Source organism: Taeniopygia guttata, chromosome 4 (genome assembly GCF_048771995.1).
Source record: "Taeniopygia guttata chromosome 4, bTaeGut7.mat, whole genome shotgun sequence".
Lineage (NCBI taxonomy): Eukaryota > Metazoa > Chordata > Aves > Passeriformes > Estrildidae > Taeniopygia > Taeniopygia guttata.
In genome coordinates this window covers 53,020,316-53,035,358 of record NC_133028.1, presented here as the reverse complement: position 1 = coordinate 53,035,358, position 15,043 = coordinate 53,020,316, and the positions used below count along the sequence as shown (strand labels likewise).

Below are 15,043 nucleotides of genomic sequence, written 5' to 3'. Positions count from 1 at the left end.
TTGGGAAATGTCTTTCTTTTATCTAGCAGACCAACTTTCTCTATCAAGTAGTTTTTAAGGATCAAAGACATCAAATTCTCTTCAATATTTCTTTCTTTTGAGGTTTTATGGATTAAGTAACCTCAGAATTTCAGGTATCTGTGTGAAATAGTTGTGAAACAAGATGATCAACTGACTCATTTAATGTTATGCCATAAAGCATGGCTTGATTCAGCTCTGAGTTTCAGCTGTGTCGTTATAACTGAGGGGTGAATCACTACCCCTTGGTCCCTGGCCCTCTTGGTGTTGCTTGGGATCTGTGTCTAGAAAAAAAGGCTTGCCAAAGTTAGAAACTTCCTGTTGCTTGGTCCTAACCTGTTGTAGTTAATTATCTGTGTACATACCATCCTAATGTTCAAATAGTTTTATTTGTTCATTTTTCTTGCTTTCCTAAGAATTTTTGCCAGCTTGTGAAGAGGCTGGTTAGTTCACAGCCTATCCCCCACTGCTCTCTACCACATCACAAGCTGTCATATGTTAGGGTGACTGGCACTGAGTCATACTTTCTTTTACTGTACCTGTACTGTATTTTTTCTTCCATAATCTACTTTACTCATATTCTTTCCTGCCTTTTCTTTATTCAAGTAATAAGTCACATGCTAATGGGATTTTGTTTGAGCCTGTTTCTAGAAGAGTAGCTCTTAGCTGAAGTTTGTCTGTGCTTTCTATTGTAAAGAGCAATTTAGATTTGAGTTTTTTTTTTTTCACCAATAGCTGACATGGGTAATGAGCAAGCAGTGTGCTTCTCAAAATCCCTTGTGAAAAACTGAGTAGGATGCCTATTGCTTAGGATGTACTAGTTGCATTAGCTTACCAGAGATAAAAGCAATGTTATAGCTTTCAGGCTAAAACCACTGTTCTCTCCTTTGCCTCATGATTTTGTCTGGCAATCCCCCTTTGACAGAGGCTGATTTGACATCTTAGAGGGTCCACAGGCAGATGTCTGTCATGGTAAAGATGTTCCAGAGTGCTGCAGGGCTTGCAGGGTAGCCAGAGTGCCTAGCACCATCATCTTGGGATTTCTACCTTTGTCTGAACACTCACGGTGGATTCAGCATTCAGGCCTCAGCTGGGCATCCAGGCTCCTTTGAAAAAAGGTTAAGAAAGTTAGAGAAATGGATCTTCTCAAACCAGAAAAACCCATATTGCTTGTGACAGCTAGGAAGTGAATATTAAAAGAAAGAACTGGAGTTTACCTATGTGCTTCCCTCCTCTTCCTTTGGGGGTCCAAATAAATCCCCCTTTCCTGGGGGTCTATTCCAAAATGTGGCATTAGTTAGAGACATCTTTGGATGGCCCTGCTTTGGCCCCGATTTGTACTAGGTGTCTTTATGAGATCACTTCTGACCTAAATAATTCCTGCCTTGTTTCCAGAGGTTGTGATTAAAGCAGCAGCATGTGAGAGGCCCAAGTTCATATTCCTGTCCTGCCCATTTCACAAAAACATGAATCCCTCTGTTCTACCCCTCAAGGGGCTGTCCTGACAAACAGGTTAATATGTACCCTGGAGTGCTCAGGTCTCCTTTGGTTTCTTTGTCTGGAGGAGTTTACCTTGAGAAAGAAACAACTGGATGTTGGCTCCATAGGTTACTGCAATTTCCTGCAGATGCAAAAGATGGTCAATAAGCGTGGAGTCATTTGTGAAGTGTACACAGAGAAGAAAAGAAAATAGCTTTCCAGTTCATGTGCTTACCTGAATCAGACAGCTGGGTTGAGGGGGATCTGAATGTGTTTCTCTGGCTTCACTGTACCAGTAGATATTTTGGTATTTGCTAGGCCTTCTAAAGCTTTCTACCTCTTTGGGGAACATTCCTGTAAGTGTTGTAAACTGCATATCAGTGTCAAAATCATGTTTACAAATGATGGTAGCAGCCAGCCCAGTAACAAGGGGTAGCAGCAATCCCTGAATGAAGCTAAAAGGTGCCCTCCTTTTTCCAGACAGATCTCACCCCTGGCATGACCACTATGAGGTGCAGGAGGCTTTCTGCCTGTTTTTATTTTGTTGGTTTTTTTGGGTTTTTTTTAAGAAAGAAAGTCATACTTTCTTGAAAAGTATGAGGAGACTTCTTTCTACAAATAGTGCAGTTATGGGCACAATCATGTTTTACAACCAGTGCTGAACATAATCTTTTCTTTACCTGCTAGATAAATACTAGAATCTGAGTTTCTAGAAATGTATGCTGCAGTAGGTGAGAGCATATGCCCACAATATGGTAAGATTGATCTAAATAATTCTGTATAAATCTCTGAACGTCTAGACACGTGCATACATAAAATTCTATTGATGTAATGGATTTTCTGCTGCAAAGGAAAATGTTTGGTTTGGATTTTTTCCATTCTGGTTTGCAGGAGTAAAATATTTCAGTGTGCATTAAGAAACATGCACTTTAATTGTAAGTCAATTGACTAGTTTCTATAAAAAGTAAAACCAGTATTTTCAGGCATTTCATTAGAATAAAAAGAACTCTGTTGCAAGAACAGCTTCATTCCTCAGCCCAACTCACATGCTTGGCTAGATTAGTATGAGAGGAACTGAAATAAGTGAGTCTGGATCAAGTCCAAATTAGACTGCAGTGAACCCAGCATTGAAGTCAAAGGTAATTTCCCAATTGATTTTGGTAGATATAGGATGTCAGAGCCAAAAATGGTGAAAAATATGACAGTTCTGCTAATAGCGCTGTGTTGAGGATATACCCGCTTCAGATTTGCCACCCATTTTCTGCACGGGGAAGATGCAGGCATCAGGCTGGGAGAAAATGATTGAACCCAGGATTTAAGGGCTGAAACTCAAAGGCAGCATCCTCTTAGCAGGCTGTTATAGAAATCAAGACTAGAGCCAAACTGGGAATGCACTGTTAAATACCTGATCAGCCTTCTGATGAAACAACCTAGGTATTTCTACACTAGAACACATCCAGTGGCATCATTTCGCTTGCTGTGAAGAGAATCTGCGAAGGTCCTTTTAGATAATTGGGTTGCTGGGCTTTTTCACACTAATTAAACAGAAAATGTTTTGAAGTTAAGTCAGTCGCTCTCCCTGGCACGTTGCCATGTGGAATGGTGCAGGGGCGGGCGCACTCAGCTCTCTTCACTGGCTACAGCGTACAGAAATTGGTAGGAAAAAGACTGAGTGGGAAAAGGCCAGTTCTGTGGAGATGTAAGAAATAGCAACATTAGACCAATAAAAATAATCAGTGTGATTTTTATATGCAGGTGTAATTATTTTCCACTAAAGGAGGTGAGAGAGAAGTACAAAGCCCACGACTCCCGTTGGCAGCAGCCTGCCTAGCAGAATGCCTGCCTCCTCCTCACTGCCTCTCACAGACACACATCAAACAATTGCATTAGCACTTCTGCTGCCTTTCTTCTCCCACCCTCCTTTTTCACACTATTTAAGAGCTAAAGCAGAGTGGTGTTGATAGTTGAGCCTAACAGTGAGTTTTGTTTGAACACAGCTTATCCTATCAATGAAAATTCAGAAATTTCTACACGCAATTTTGAAGGCAAGTTTAAGTAATTTTTAAAGATCCACTTCTCCATTCGCAAATATTAAATAATTTGTTCTGTTTAGTGCTTCTCAAAGCTTGTCTTTGTGGAAAAGCTTGCTGTGGAATGTTGGAATAGGTTAAAATTCTGCTTCTTGTCACAGAGATGGGCCCTATGTGTTTGTGGATTTAGAAACTGTAGTGTTCTAAAAGACACTTTATATATTTTATGCTTTTTTTTCTTAAATTAAAAGGCCATCATTACAGAAGAACAAATTTTAATACTTCATCTTTATTGCCACATTTACTACTGTGGGAGCAATTTTAAGGAATGGCAGTTCAGTAACTCTAGGTGCTTTCTGCAGACAACTGTTGTGGTTTTTTTTTTTTTTTTTCCTTGACATGTTTCTAACAGTTTTTGGATCAGACCCCAAATATGTGTAATTAGCTTTTTATAAAAGCTATTAGAATGTAATCATCCTCCCATCTGGATTTTATGTTCTGGCTATTAATGCTACAGATGCTTTAAAATATACAGCTTCAAGCCCTGTTCTGATCCTATTAGCTAAGGCCTAAATTCCATTTTATTTTCAAAAGCATGGAGAAATTATTGGGATTTTAAAAATGTACTCATGGAAATGTGTTTAATAGTGTGGTGATAGATAATGCACCTGGTGATACAACTCCAGCGCTGCTCTTACTAAAATTACTAGGGCCTTTGCCATTAAGACCTTTGCCATATACAAGATTGTATTCTTCACTTAAGTATTAGCAAATACATGCACCTTTGCTTATCAGCTTCCCTGGCAAGCTTTCCCTTCGACTAAATCAGTGTATCTTCTACAAGGGTTGAAGTGTTGTGGTCTTACATAATCAGATGATGGTCACAATTTCTAAATAAAATCTGTGGGCATAATTTGGTATTTTGAATGGTCCCACTTTTGCAAGAGGAAGTACAGACTCAAAAGAAAGCGTAATCTTGAAAAGAATGTTTGTTTCAGATGGAATATTTGTGGAAGTCTGTGGTAGTTAGTATCCAGTTTCTAGTATTTTAATAGGATTTAGGTCCCTAGCTCTTATATGGTCTCCAGAATCTGATTTATTTATTCCTCAAGATTTGCAATGAAGACCAGAACCCTGCAGGGCTAAACCACAGACCCAGTTAAAATTTCTGCCTGAAAGAATCCTCTATATATTACTTCAAACATAGGATCCAATCAAAGCACAGAAACCACAGGTTTGTGTAAAAATGTCCTATACCTACATTATAGAAAATAATATTTTGTCCTTCTATAGTGTTTTGGGTTTTTTTAAATAATCATTTAATCAGTAGAATTATCTTTTTTTTTTTTTTTTTTTTCCGAAGAGTAACTCAGTATCTTTGAATTAACTAAAGGACATATGATTCCTCAGGTTTCATGACAGGTATACAAGTGTTTATTGAAGAGAAGCATTTAGGGGCATAAATCCATGCTGCTTGTAGAGGCATAACTTACTGCTGCCCTTGGAAGGGAAAACCACACTGCATTTCAGTGTGTGTGTCTTAATGAACACATATTTAATATACTGACACGTTTTACTTGCTGCAACACTCAAGTTTTCGTTTTCCATTTTTATTTAATGTCAGCTCCAATGGCACTAAGGTGTCTATGGTCTATGTACTTCTGTTAAAGTCATCTGAAAAACTGAACACTAAATAGTTAGTAAGAGACATCAATGTTTATTTCCCAACTGTTCTTTACACAGAAAGATCCTGTTTATTGTCTGTATATGGCTTGAAGGTTGTTGTGATACATATAAAAGTATGCTCAGGGAAGAGTAAATTGGGACATGAAAGCCAGAAAATGGGATGTATGAATTATTGTCACTGCAGATTAGTGAAATCAGTTTTGTGTTTAAAAAACAGTTTTTCTTAATTATTTGCTTGTGAAGGGTATCTATCTGGTAATATTTGGGTACTGCTGAACTCTGCCAATTCCTGGTGCCTTTCTACACATATCCTCTATGCTTCTGCTTAATGGTTTGGACTCCATAGTACTGAAAAGGTGTGTGTCTAATGGCACAGTTAGCACATTTATGTGACTATAAATAGCATAAATTAAGGAATTATCCAGGGTGATGCGAACAGACCTTTCTGGAGTCAACCTTCAGGTCATGTAAAACAATGACCAACTGAATAGAAACTTCCACAGGAGAAGTGCAGTAGGGAGCTGGTGCCTTTTGCTGAACACCAGACTTGTCCTGTTAACATAGATCCTCTTTTCCAGATGCATGTTCCCTAGCAAAGAATATGTGCTTTAGGGACCTGAGCCAAAACACGAGCCTGTTCAAATATTCAGTGCATGAGGCAACACTCAGCATTTCTATATTTGGGGATGTGTGCTGATTTTTTTTCTCATACTGACTATGATACAGCTATACATCATGGGTGCTTGTGATGTTCATAAAAATAATGCTGTGTAATAATAGACTATGCAATAAAGTAATAAAAATCCTTCAGGATACAAGACAAAGCCTAATAAATTCATTAAGCAGACTACATTTCCAGCTCCTAGCAGTAGACCTTGCACTTAAATCAAAATCACAACAGGCATTTGTCTCTGATAGAGGCTTGGAAACAGACTTGAAAATGAGACATCTGAATAAAGAAATTGCCCTTGCTTTCATAAATACTAAGTATGAATCTAGGCATAATAGACATGAATGTGGGAATGGAGGATCTTAGCATGTCTTTGTGTCTCAGTTTGATTGCACATTATGAGGCCTGGTGGCTCAATGCCTTTTCTCCTTGAGCCTTGTGATCACACCAGCCAATGCAGTGGTTGATGAAGCAAACGTATCCTTGCTGTAATAGAAACCCAAAATGAAATGTGAGGCACTAACTTCTTTTAGACTTTGGTGCCAATTTGGATATTTCCATGCAAATGACTCTGTAAATCTCACATTTACATAGAACTGCCTGAGACTGCATCATGTGTGGCAGCAAACCCCAAGTAAAGGTGGTGCTGTGGAAAGGGCAATGAGGTCAGGCTGAGAAAGTGTTTTCATTTGGATTTTTTGGGGGTTTAGTTTTTTGTTTATTTGTCCTTTTTCTCTAACCCCAGTTCAGCAAGGGACTGCCAATTCAATAGTCTCAGTTCTTTCAGTCCTGTAAGTCCATTCTCTAGCTGCAGCCTCAGACAGGGCACAGGAGCGTGCACATTGATTATTCAGACACACCATAGTGCAATAGTTCATAGATGGACTACCTGGTGGATAAAAAATTCCAGGCTTTGGTTAAGTCTAAAAGGCTTTAATTTTTACTTGGCATATGTTTACTGTTGTATTGCCATTTGAGGTCTGCCACAGGTTGGGTTGTGTGACTACTAAAGGTGTAAAAATTCTTTTTTTTCCTGTGCTTGGGGAAATATGGAGCTGGTGTTTCATGCAAAGACTAAATCCTTTGCCTCCCTGAAAAAGCAAAGGTGACCATCCAAATTCAGCTTTCCAAATTCTTGCCAGTGTGACCACTGCGTGGTAAAACCCAGAAGTTACTGTGTTTATTTCTAGTTTGTTTTTTAGATTCCTATTCCTGAGCACCAAGCTGAAAGGTTGTGTGGAAGAACATCAGTAACTGAATGAGCTTATACATTTTTCCAGGTGTTGCCAAGATGCTGGTTATTGATCATACAAACCAGTTGAATAGAGTAGAATTCATGACATGTTCTTCTGATTTGGGCATTAATTCTTATTCTTTGACCAATAGTTGAAGGTTTTGTAGGCGTTCTTACTAGGAGACAATTTAAATTTTTTTAATTTATCAGTCTGAAGAATTAGATAAACAAATGTTTTTTCTTCTGTGAAGTATGTATCAGTTGACAGGCACATGAAGAATAAGGGTATTTCAGGGGAGAAGTTAAAAATACAGCTGTAGAAGTGAAAAGGAGAATTTGGGAAGGTAGTGCTGGAAAGCTGGCTTTGCTCTGCATGCGTTAATGGTACTGAGAAAATCCCTTGGCATGGAGTATCTGTAACAGCTGCAACAATAGACTAAGGGCCCTGAAGCTCCTCTGTGCTGGAAGCCTTTCCAGTAACTGGTCTTTTAGATATTATTCTACATAATATATGTGTGCACCTTATACGTTTTGGTGTATTAATGTTTACAGGTGGATATTCTACATTCCTCTGCAAAATCTCAGAGGCTGTCTACCTTTCTTTTTTTTTTTTTTTTTTTCTTTTTTTGGTCTTGTCTCTGGTCTTCTGTCTGCTAACAGAGAAGTTGCTGCTTACTAAACACGAGGAAAACTTTAATACTTCCATGCTAGCTGAACAACTTGAGGTGCTGCTTTGGCTCAAGGCAAACTGAATTAATGAGACTTAAATGCAGAATTTGCTCAGCCCCCCCAGGTTGAATGACACTGAAGAAAGCTCCTGCTGTGATGATGTATTGGAGTCAGATACCATAAAATGCGGCATATATTATTCTTTTTTAATCCTCTATTTTCTGGTACAGAATACCATGCTTAGACTATGTTTTCAATGCTAGCACTCCATCTATTACAAATAGAAATACAGTTTTCCCTTTCAGCAGATTTCCTTCCCTTTCCTATTTTGTACAATGGATAAATAACAAGGCTGGAAAGAATGCTTGTCAACTTCAATTTTGCCAAACATGTAAATGTTATAAAAAACAACCTGTAAAAAAAAAAGCCCTAGACAAACCAGAATATTTCCACAATTTAAGTAAGATTACAAAGATGAACAGATAATTTACAAATAAACTGTGTTAGCCTGCAGAACTAGAATATTTTGTCATGGAGATCCTCCAAGTGGAAGAGTTCAGAATGAAAAATAAAACTGCATTCATGCAGACTTCCGTTGTTCAAATAAAAAGGCATGGAAGCACACAAGGCAGCCATTGGAGGCTTTTATTAGCTTCTGTTTGTGAAAATACAATGCTCAAGTCCTTTGGAGTCCTTTAGGTTTATGTATCTGTGTGGAGCTTTGGGGATTACAATGGAGAACCAGAAGATTGCTCACCTACTTCAGGATTAGATCCTCAGCCAGTGTGCGCAGGTTTTACTGGGGAAATACATCTCCGAGTTAGAAGCAGTTTTTTCTTTACCAAGGCAGTTTTGCCAGTGAAACACTGAACTAAACAAACAAAACTTCATTCTCCAGTTATGGCATGTTTCTCTATGGGCATGTAAACAAACTTCACCACTAATCTAATTTATATGAATTTCAGAGCTGATAAGATTTTTAAGCTTTTGATTATACTGATAAGGGTAAAGCAAGCAACTTGTATACTGACAGTGTTTGAAATCAGATTAACCAGAAAATATATTCACAAAGCTGGTTTGTTAAGGAGAAATCTTTTGGTGCTCTTCTAGTGGTATTTACACATTCATTGTCATCACAATTTCCAGCAATGAGCAATGATAATATCTGCATTAACTGTTTGAAAGGAAATAGTAAAGCCAAAATAGATGAGCTGTTCTAACAGACTTCACAAAGAGAAAAGTACAGGTATGGGGATTGATCCTTTTTTAGTGCCAAACTGGAGATTTTTCATCAAATAGAAAAGTTATCTCACTGCTGGGAGTCAAATAACCTTTCTTTGTTCAATTTACTAAACTGAATTTTGAAGTGTAAAGGACATTTATCTTTTGAATAAATAAAAATTCTGTATTTCTAGTTGTAATTGTTCTTTTTGGCTTCAGTAGTGAAGGAGGCTATAGTTCCAGAAAGTTGTGTCATTTTTGTCATTGGTGCTGAGGGAGCTAAGAGACTATAAATCAATTTACAGCTGTTTAAAAGGGGGGAACAAAATGAACCTTAATTCAGAAACTCTGTCAGATTATTATTATTTTATGATTAACTGGAGTGGACTTCAACTCCCTTTGAGGTTTCAGTGTTAGCATGATAAAATTCATAGCTTTTAACAAACTGACTGGTTTCAGTATTTTTTCAGTACATTACACATACATGGAACTATACAGCAAGGGGAAGGTCACTCAATTAATCCTTGCTCCAAAGGTCTAAGTGGATATGATCATATGCAATACAAAACTAATAGATATTGATTAGTGTGACAATGCTTCACTGAACAGATGTCTCTTGAAAGGAGAGTGGAAGCAATTTGGTACAGGAGGCCTCCTTTGTCCTCTCCCATGATGGTAAGGTAAACAGGACCTGACCCAAGTGCTGCAGGCCCACTATGGCATGACGACACCCCTAATGCCAACCTAGCTCAAATAGGACTGTAAGATAAAAACATTTAGTGAAGTCCATACATCCCCTAGACCTCCCAAGATGTGTCAGTGTACCCCAGTGCAAGGCAAGGTTGCCCTCCCCACCTGTGGTCATGAGTCACTGCTTGGCACACTTAGCTCCTCCAGAGTACCAGTCCCCCAACACTGGTTCCTTTCAGGGTCATAAAATGCTCCTATAAAACAGAAATTAATCTGTTTTACTCCCAAGGACTGTTTATAGCTCTGGCCAGACCCAAAATTCATGCAGTTAGGCAGACAACCAGTGCATGCCTGGTAGATTGAATAAGACAGGCTAAGGTTTCTCTGCGCCCCAAGACTTCTCTTGAGAATAAAGAGACGCTTGCTTGGACAAGGGCTGAGACCTTCAAGAAGATTATACAGGGCTACATGCTCGACCCTAGAATTTGGAAGAGGTGATGTTTTGCTGCACAACCTCTAGGTGCTGTCTCTGTTTCTTGTCTGTCACTGGACAATCAAAGGCTTGACAGCTTCACTGGAATCATCACTTGTGAATGTGTCTGAAAATTCTGATTAATGAGAGGGGCTTTTTTGCCCTTGCAGGGCAATGGCAGGAAAGAAAACTGATAGAAACCAGAGAGCCATAGTTAACCATTAGAAGGCTCTGTGAATCTTCTTCTGAATACAAGGATGAAGGAGGAGATGGAGCACAAAAATCACGCAAGACTCTTAGGAAATGCCTGATTCAGTGAAACATGGATTCCTCTGCCTCTGCAGTCAAGGCTGACTCAGCCTAACAAAGTGGCTAAGTAGGCCCATAATTTTAGTTGTGACAAATACCCTCATCTTCATTGAGAACACTCATGCCCATGCAGTTGCTTAAATACTTTGCAGGTGATGAACCACCTCTCAGTCATCTGGTTACTGCAGAACCTTGTTTGAAATTCCCACGTTGTGAAGGTAGGTACTTTCAATAATGAACACTCTTGGGGCTGTGTCACATAAGATCTTTTGCCTTTTAAATGCAGATGATAGGCTACTAAAAATGTCTCTCTCCACGTAGCATTTTTTTTTGCAGTGCTGCTATGTGTTGCATATGCCAAACTTTCTTCTGTGACTGTAAAATATTTTATCTGGTTTAGATTTGTTATCTGGCCCAAGAAGAAAAAGAGACACCTTGAAATTTGGTTATCACATCTCATTGAGCAATCTTGTGAACCTGTTGAACATATTGACAGTTGTATTTAAATATAATTAGGTATGGTGAACTCACTTGTTTGAAAGTTTGGTTTTGTAAAGACATAAGTATTCAGTTTCTTGTTATTTGCATACCAAGTATGACACTGACCTCTGCACTTTCACGGAATTCTTATTCAGAACTTCAGTGGAACCTCACTGTCGCTGTTAAATTGTAGCTGTATTTTGTCAAAATCTGTTTTACTCAAAATTCTTCAAAACTCTTTGACTCCATTCAGGATCTGCATTTTTCTGTAGCTTAATACTTGAAAGTTCTTTGGGTTGCAGTTGCAGCATAAGCATTAATGTTACAGAATGAACACCCTTTATTCCTGTTTAGACTGAAGTCTGAAAAGTCCATGTGTTTCTTCAGTGCAAGGAGCTTTATGCATGTTACTTTTTTTGGTATGAGAGGACAGGGCAAGTATCTGCAGCCTGTCACTTTTGAGTCATCACTCATTTTACTCAATTGTTCCTAATGAGGCAAGGTAGTTTATTTTGATGGGTGATACAGGAGAGACCCTGTATAAATTAGCAAAAAAAAAAAAAACAGGGTATGAAAACTCAGTCATATTCCTTAAGTATTAGTCACAGAGAAGACAGCTATTTCTCTGCTTTGCCTTTTCCTTCTGAATTGAATAAGGAACTTAATTCATTACATATAAACGCCATGTATTTGACCTCAGACCTCATCCGATATTCCAGGGAAATCATTCCTGCTCCTAGACCGGTACAGCTGAGATCTGTCCTTGGTGTGGAGCCGCTTCTTAAACGTCGTTTCCTTATTCCCTCCCTAGGACCAGCAATGCACCGGGATGGTCACGCAGCAACTGGGAAATAATTACAAAAGACATCTCTGAAAAAGAGGACGAGGAAGTGAAATCAGAGGACTCTGCCGCCTTTCGGGAAAGATAAAAATACGTATAAATCCCTGAGCAGATGGTGAGTGTAAACACACCGGAGGGAGCGGAGTTCCTCCCGGATGGAACTCGGACTTTCTCCTCTCAGCTGCTTGCCTCTCGCCCGAGAAGGCCGGGGGAGCTGCTCTGCCCGGGGACACACGGACACGGACAGACCCGAGGAAGCGCACACGCAGCCAGCCCACCCGCACACAGGACGCGCTGATCATCCCTGGCACACACACACACACACACACATATACAGAGACAGCCAGAGACGCTCACAGACACACAGAGTGCGGGGCAGCCCCGCTCCGCGCCGCGGGAACACGCGCCCCGCACCGGCACACGCGCGAAGCGCCGCCCCGGCCCGCCCCCGCATCCCTCCCTCCTTCCCTCCTCTCCTGCCGCCTCCCTCCTCCCCTCCCGCCGCGCACACGCACACAGACACACACACACCGGCCGCAACATGACGGGCGAGCGGACGAACTGACAGTGACAGACCGGGGCACCGCCGCTCCGCACGGATTATTCTCCCCGCGCCGGGGCGACGCAGCGGACCGGCGACCCAGCGGGGCGGGGGCGGTGCCGCGCCGCGCTGCCAGGAGGGTCCCAGTCCCCGCCGGCAAGCGGCGAGCGCTGGAGGAGCCCGGCCAGGTAACGCGTCCCTCCCGGGCGGCATCGGTGGGCAGAGCCGGGCCGGGCCGCGGGGCGCCGCGGGGTGCGGGGGCCCCGCTGGGCAGGTGCCGAGGTGATCCGGCGGGTGTCGCCCCGGGGCGCGGGCGGCCCCCCTGCCTTGGCCTCTCCTTCCCCGCCCGCGGGGCGGCGGCCGCCGGGCGCCCTGCGCCGACCCGCGGCTGCGGCGGTGGGGGCGGCGGAGGAGCGGGGCTGCCGCTGCCGCAGCTCCGCGCTGATCCCCGGCAGCCGCGCTCCGGCAGCGCCGGGGCTTTGCGAGGGCGGGCGGGCGGCGCGGGGACAGCGGCACCGGCGGCTTTGTGGCGGGGCGGCCGCAGGTGTCGCCCGGGGCAAGGGGCAGCGCCGGCGGGGCCGCGGTGCCGCCGGGGTGGCCTGGGGGCATCGCGGCGCTCGTCGGGCCCCGCCTGCGGGGGGCACGGCGCGGGCAGCCGCTGCCCGCTGACCCGCTGGCCGTCGCTCCGACCGCGCTGCTGCAGGTGACGGGGAAGAAATCCCATCCTTTTTTTGTTTATGTTTTTGGCTTTTCTTCTTTCCGTTTCCCCGCCTTTCCCTCAGTGTGAGCGTGTGTTAAGCAATCTACAATTAACCAGTGAAAACGACAAGAAGTGGTATCAGAAATGGGTATGGGTAGGGCCCGTCCACTGGCGGTCATGTGTGACCTTTGCCATGGATTTAGAGGCAGGAGATGGAGGATGCTGCATGTGCTTTCCAAAATCGCATGGCAAGCTGAAAAAGTGGAGCAGATGGTGATGGTAGCGCTTATATGCAAGAGGTTCATGAAAATCCTTTATTTCCTCTAGACAGTTTTTGTTTTGCTCCTTCTAGCTAAAGAGGTTGTCTTTGACTTTTGGCAAGGAAGGGATATATTGCTGCAACTTGTCTTGCAAAAGAACGGGGTTATTTTGTTTTTCCACAGAGAAGAGATTCCCCTTCCCTCCCAGCTCTGTTTCTCCTCTGGGACAGACAGCAGTAAGTGTCTTGGCATAGACAAACTGCAGTATGCTTTCTTTTCTTATTGCACACCTTTATAGCTGAATGTAACTAGAAAGGAGACTTGGAGTATTCTCTTATCCCTTTTTATGCCAGATGTGTTTTTCTATCTAGCATATATTGTACTTGAAGCGTTAAAATCTCAGGGGGCACAGAGGTGGGGTTGTGAGGCAAGGTCTGCTAGTTACTTCAAACAATTATCCTTGCTTATACTTAAGAAGGAGAGAAAGGAACATGTTGTGAAAGCAGCTGAGGAATATATAAAAGTGAAATATTAATGAACTGAAAAAGCTCAGATAGCAAAGACATTCTACCTAATCATTCAGGAGGGTTCTTGTCTTCTTTACAACTCTTTGTTGTATGTGTTCCTATACTATAAATGTAGTTGGTATATGGATGGTAACGTTTGCATTTATTTAGCTGGAAGTAGTAGTAGTTCATTTTGGGTTCTTTTTGGCATTAGTGATCATCTCTGCAGTAGCTTCTTTTAGCTCTGATTTTTAAGGCTCCTGTAAGAAAGGGAATTATTACAGAAACGCTAAAAAATACTTCAAGAATGTTTTCTTGGAAATGTAAATGGGAAGGTCTGACTCAGACCTGGAATAACTCAGAGGAAGAACTAGTCTTGGAAAGTCCTCTTAAGAGACATCATGATGACAACTGAGACATTATTCATCTCTTGCATCCCAGAGAGCAATATCCCATAAATAGGCAGCACTGTCTCAGGAGAAGGTAATAATACACAACTATCCAGGGTCTGCTGAAAGTGAGACAGAAGCCAGGGGTATTTTCTGCCAACTGAGATTCCTTTACCTCTTTGTGTCTGGAGTGCAGTGGTCCCTGTAGTTAGTTTCCTTCCAAGCCAAACTGGGGAAGTTAATCTAAGTGCAGCAGCTTTCTGCCATAGTTTGGTGAGGGAAATTAGTTCAGTCAGCACACAGGGTGAAGTTTTGTAACCCTGGCTCTAATCCTTGCCAGGACTTCTTGGAGTAGCTGGTAGCTTGATTGAGGCCTGCCTTCTGGAGAGCTTGGTGCAGGCCTGAGTGGGGGAGCAGATGTATGGGGAGCTGTACCAGAAGGATAACCTGGAACAGCACATAGGGCATTTGCCATGTCTGACTTACATGAGTTAATGCTTGGTTTTTAAGTTTGTTAGTCACAGAAGATGCTGAAAAAACACCTTGTATCATCACGTCTGTGCATGTGGTTGTGTGAGAGCAAGATCTCTTGTGCTGTGTAAGCTATGGATCTCTCCTTTTTGATTCAAATGTGATGTCACATGAGCCTTTGAAGTTGACATTGAAGAAGTTAGATTTGGCAGTGTTTTGGAGCTTTTTTTTGCCCAAGTGTTTAATAAACTGAGAGATGTAGAGAAGTTGCTCCATTGGGAAAAATTGCCACTCTTCCATGAAAGTTCGTGGAAGATACTATGGCTTTATTGGATTAGCCCATCTGGAGTACTAGAAAGAATAATGGCCACTGTATG

At 42.0% G+C, this 15,043-nt stretch overlaps 1 protein-coding gene across 1 annotated transcript in view; it reads left to right on the top strand.

Annotated features, from left to right (window-relative positions):
• The first annotated feature begins 12,274 nt into the window (after positions 1-12,274).
• The window catches only part of CCSER1 (coiled-coil serine rich protein 1), a 617,316-nt gene continuing 614,547 nt past the window's right edge, over positions 12,275-15,043 (top strand). Inside the window, exon 1 of the mRNA XM_072928594.1 lies at positions 12,275-12,528. The gene's annotated coding sequence lies outside the window, so the exon portion shown is untranslated. The remainder of the gene's footprint in view (positions 12,529-15,043) is intronic.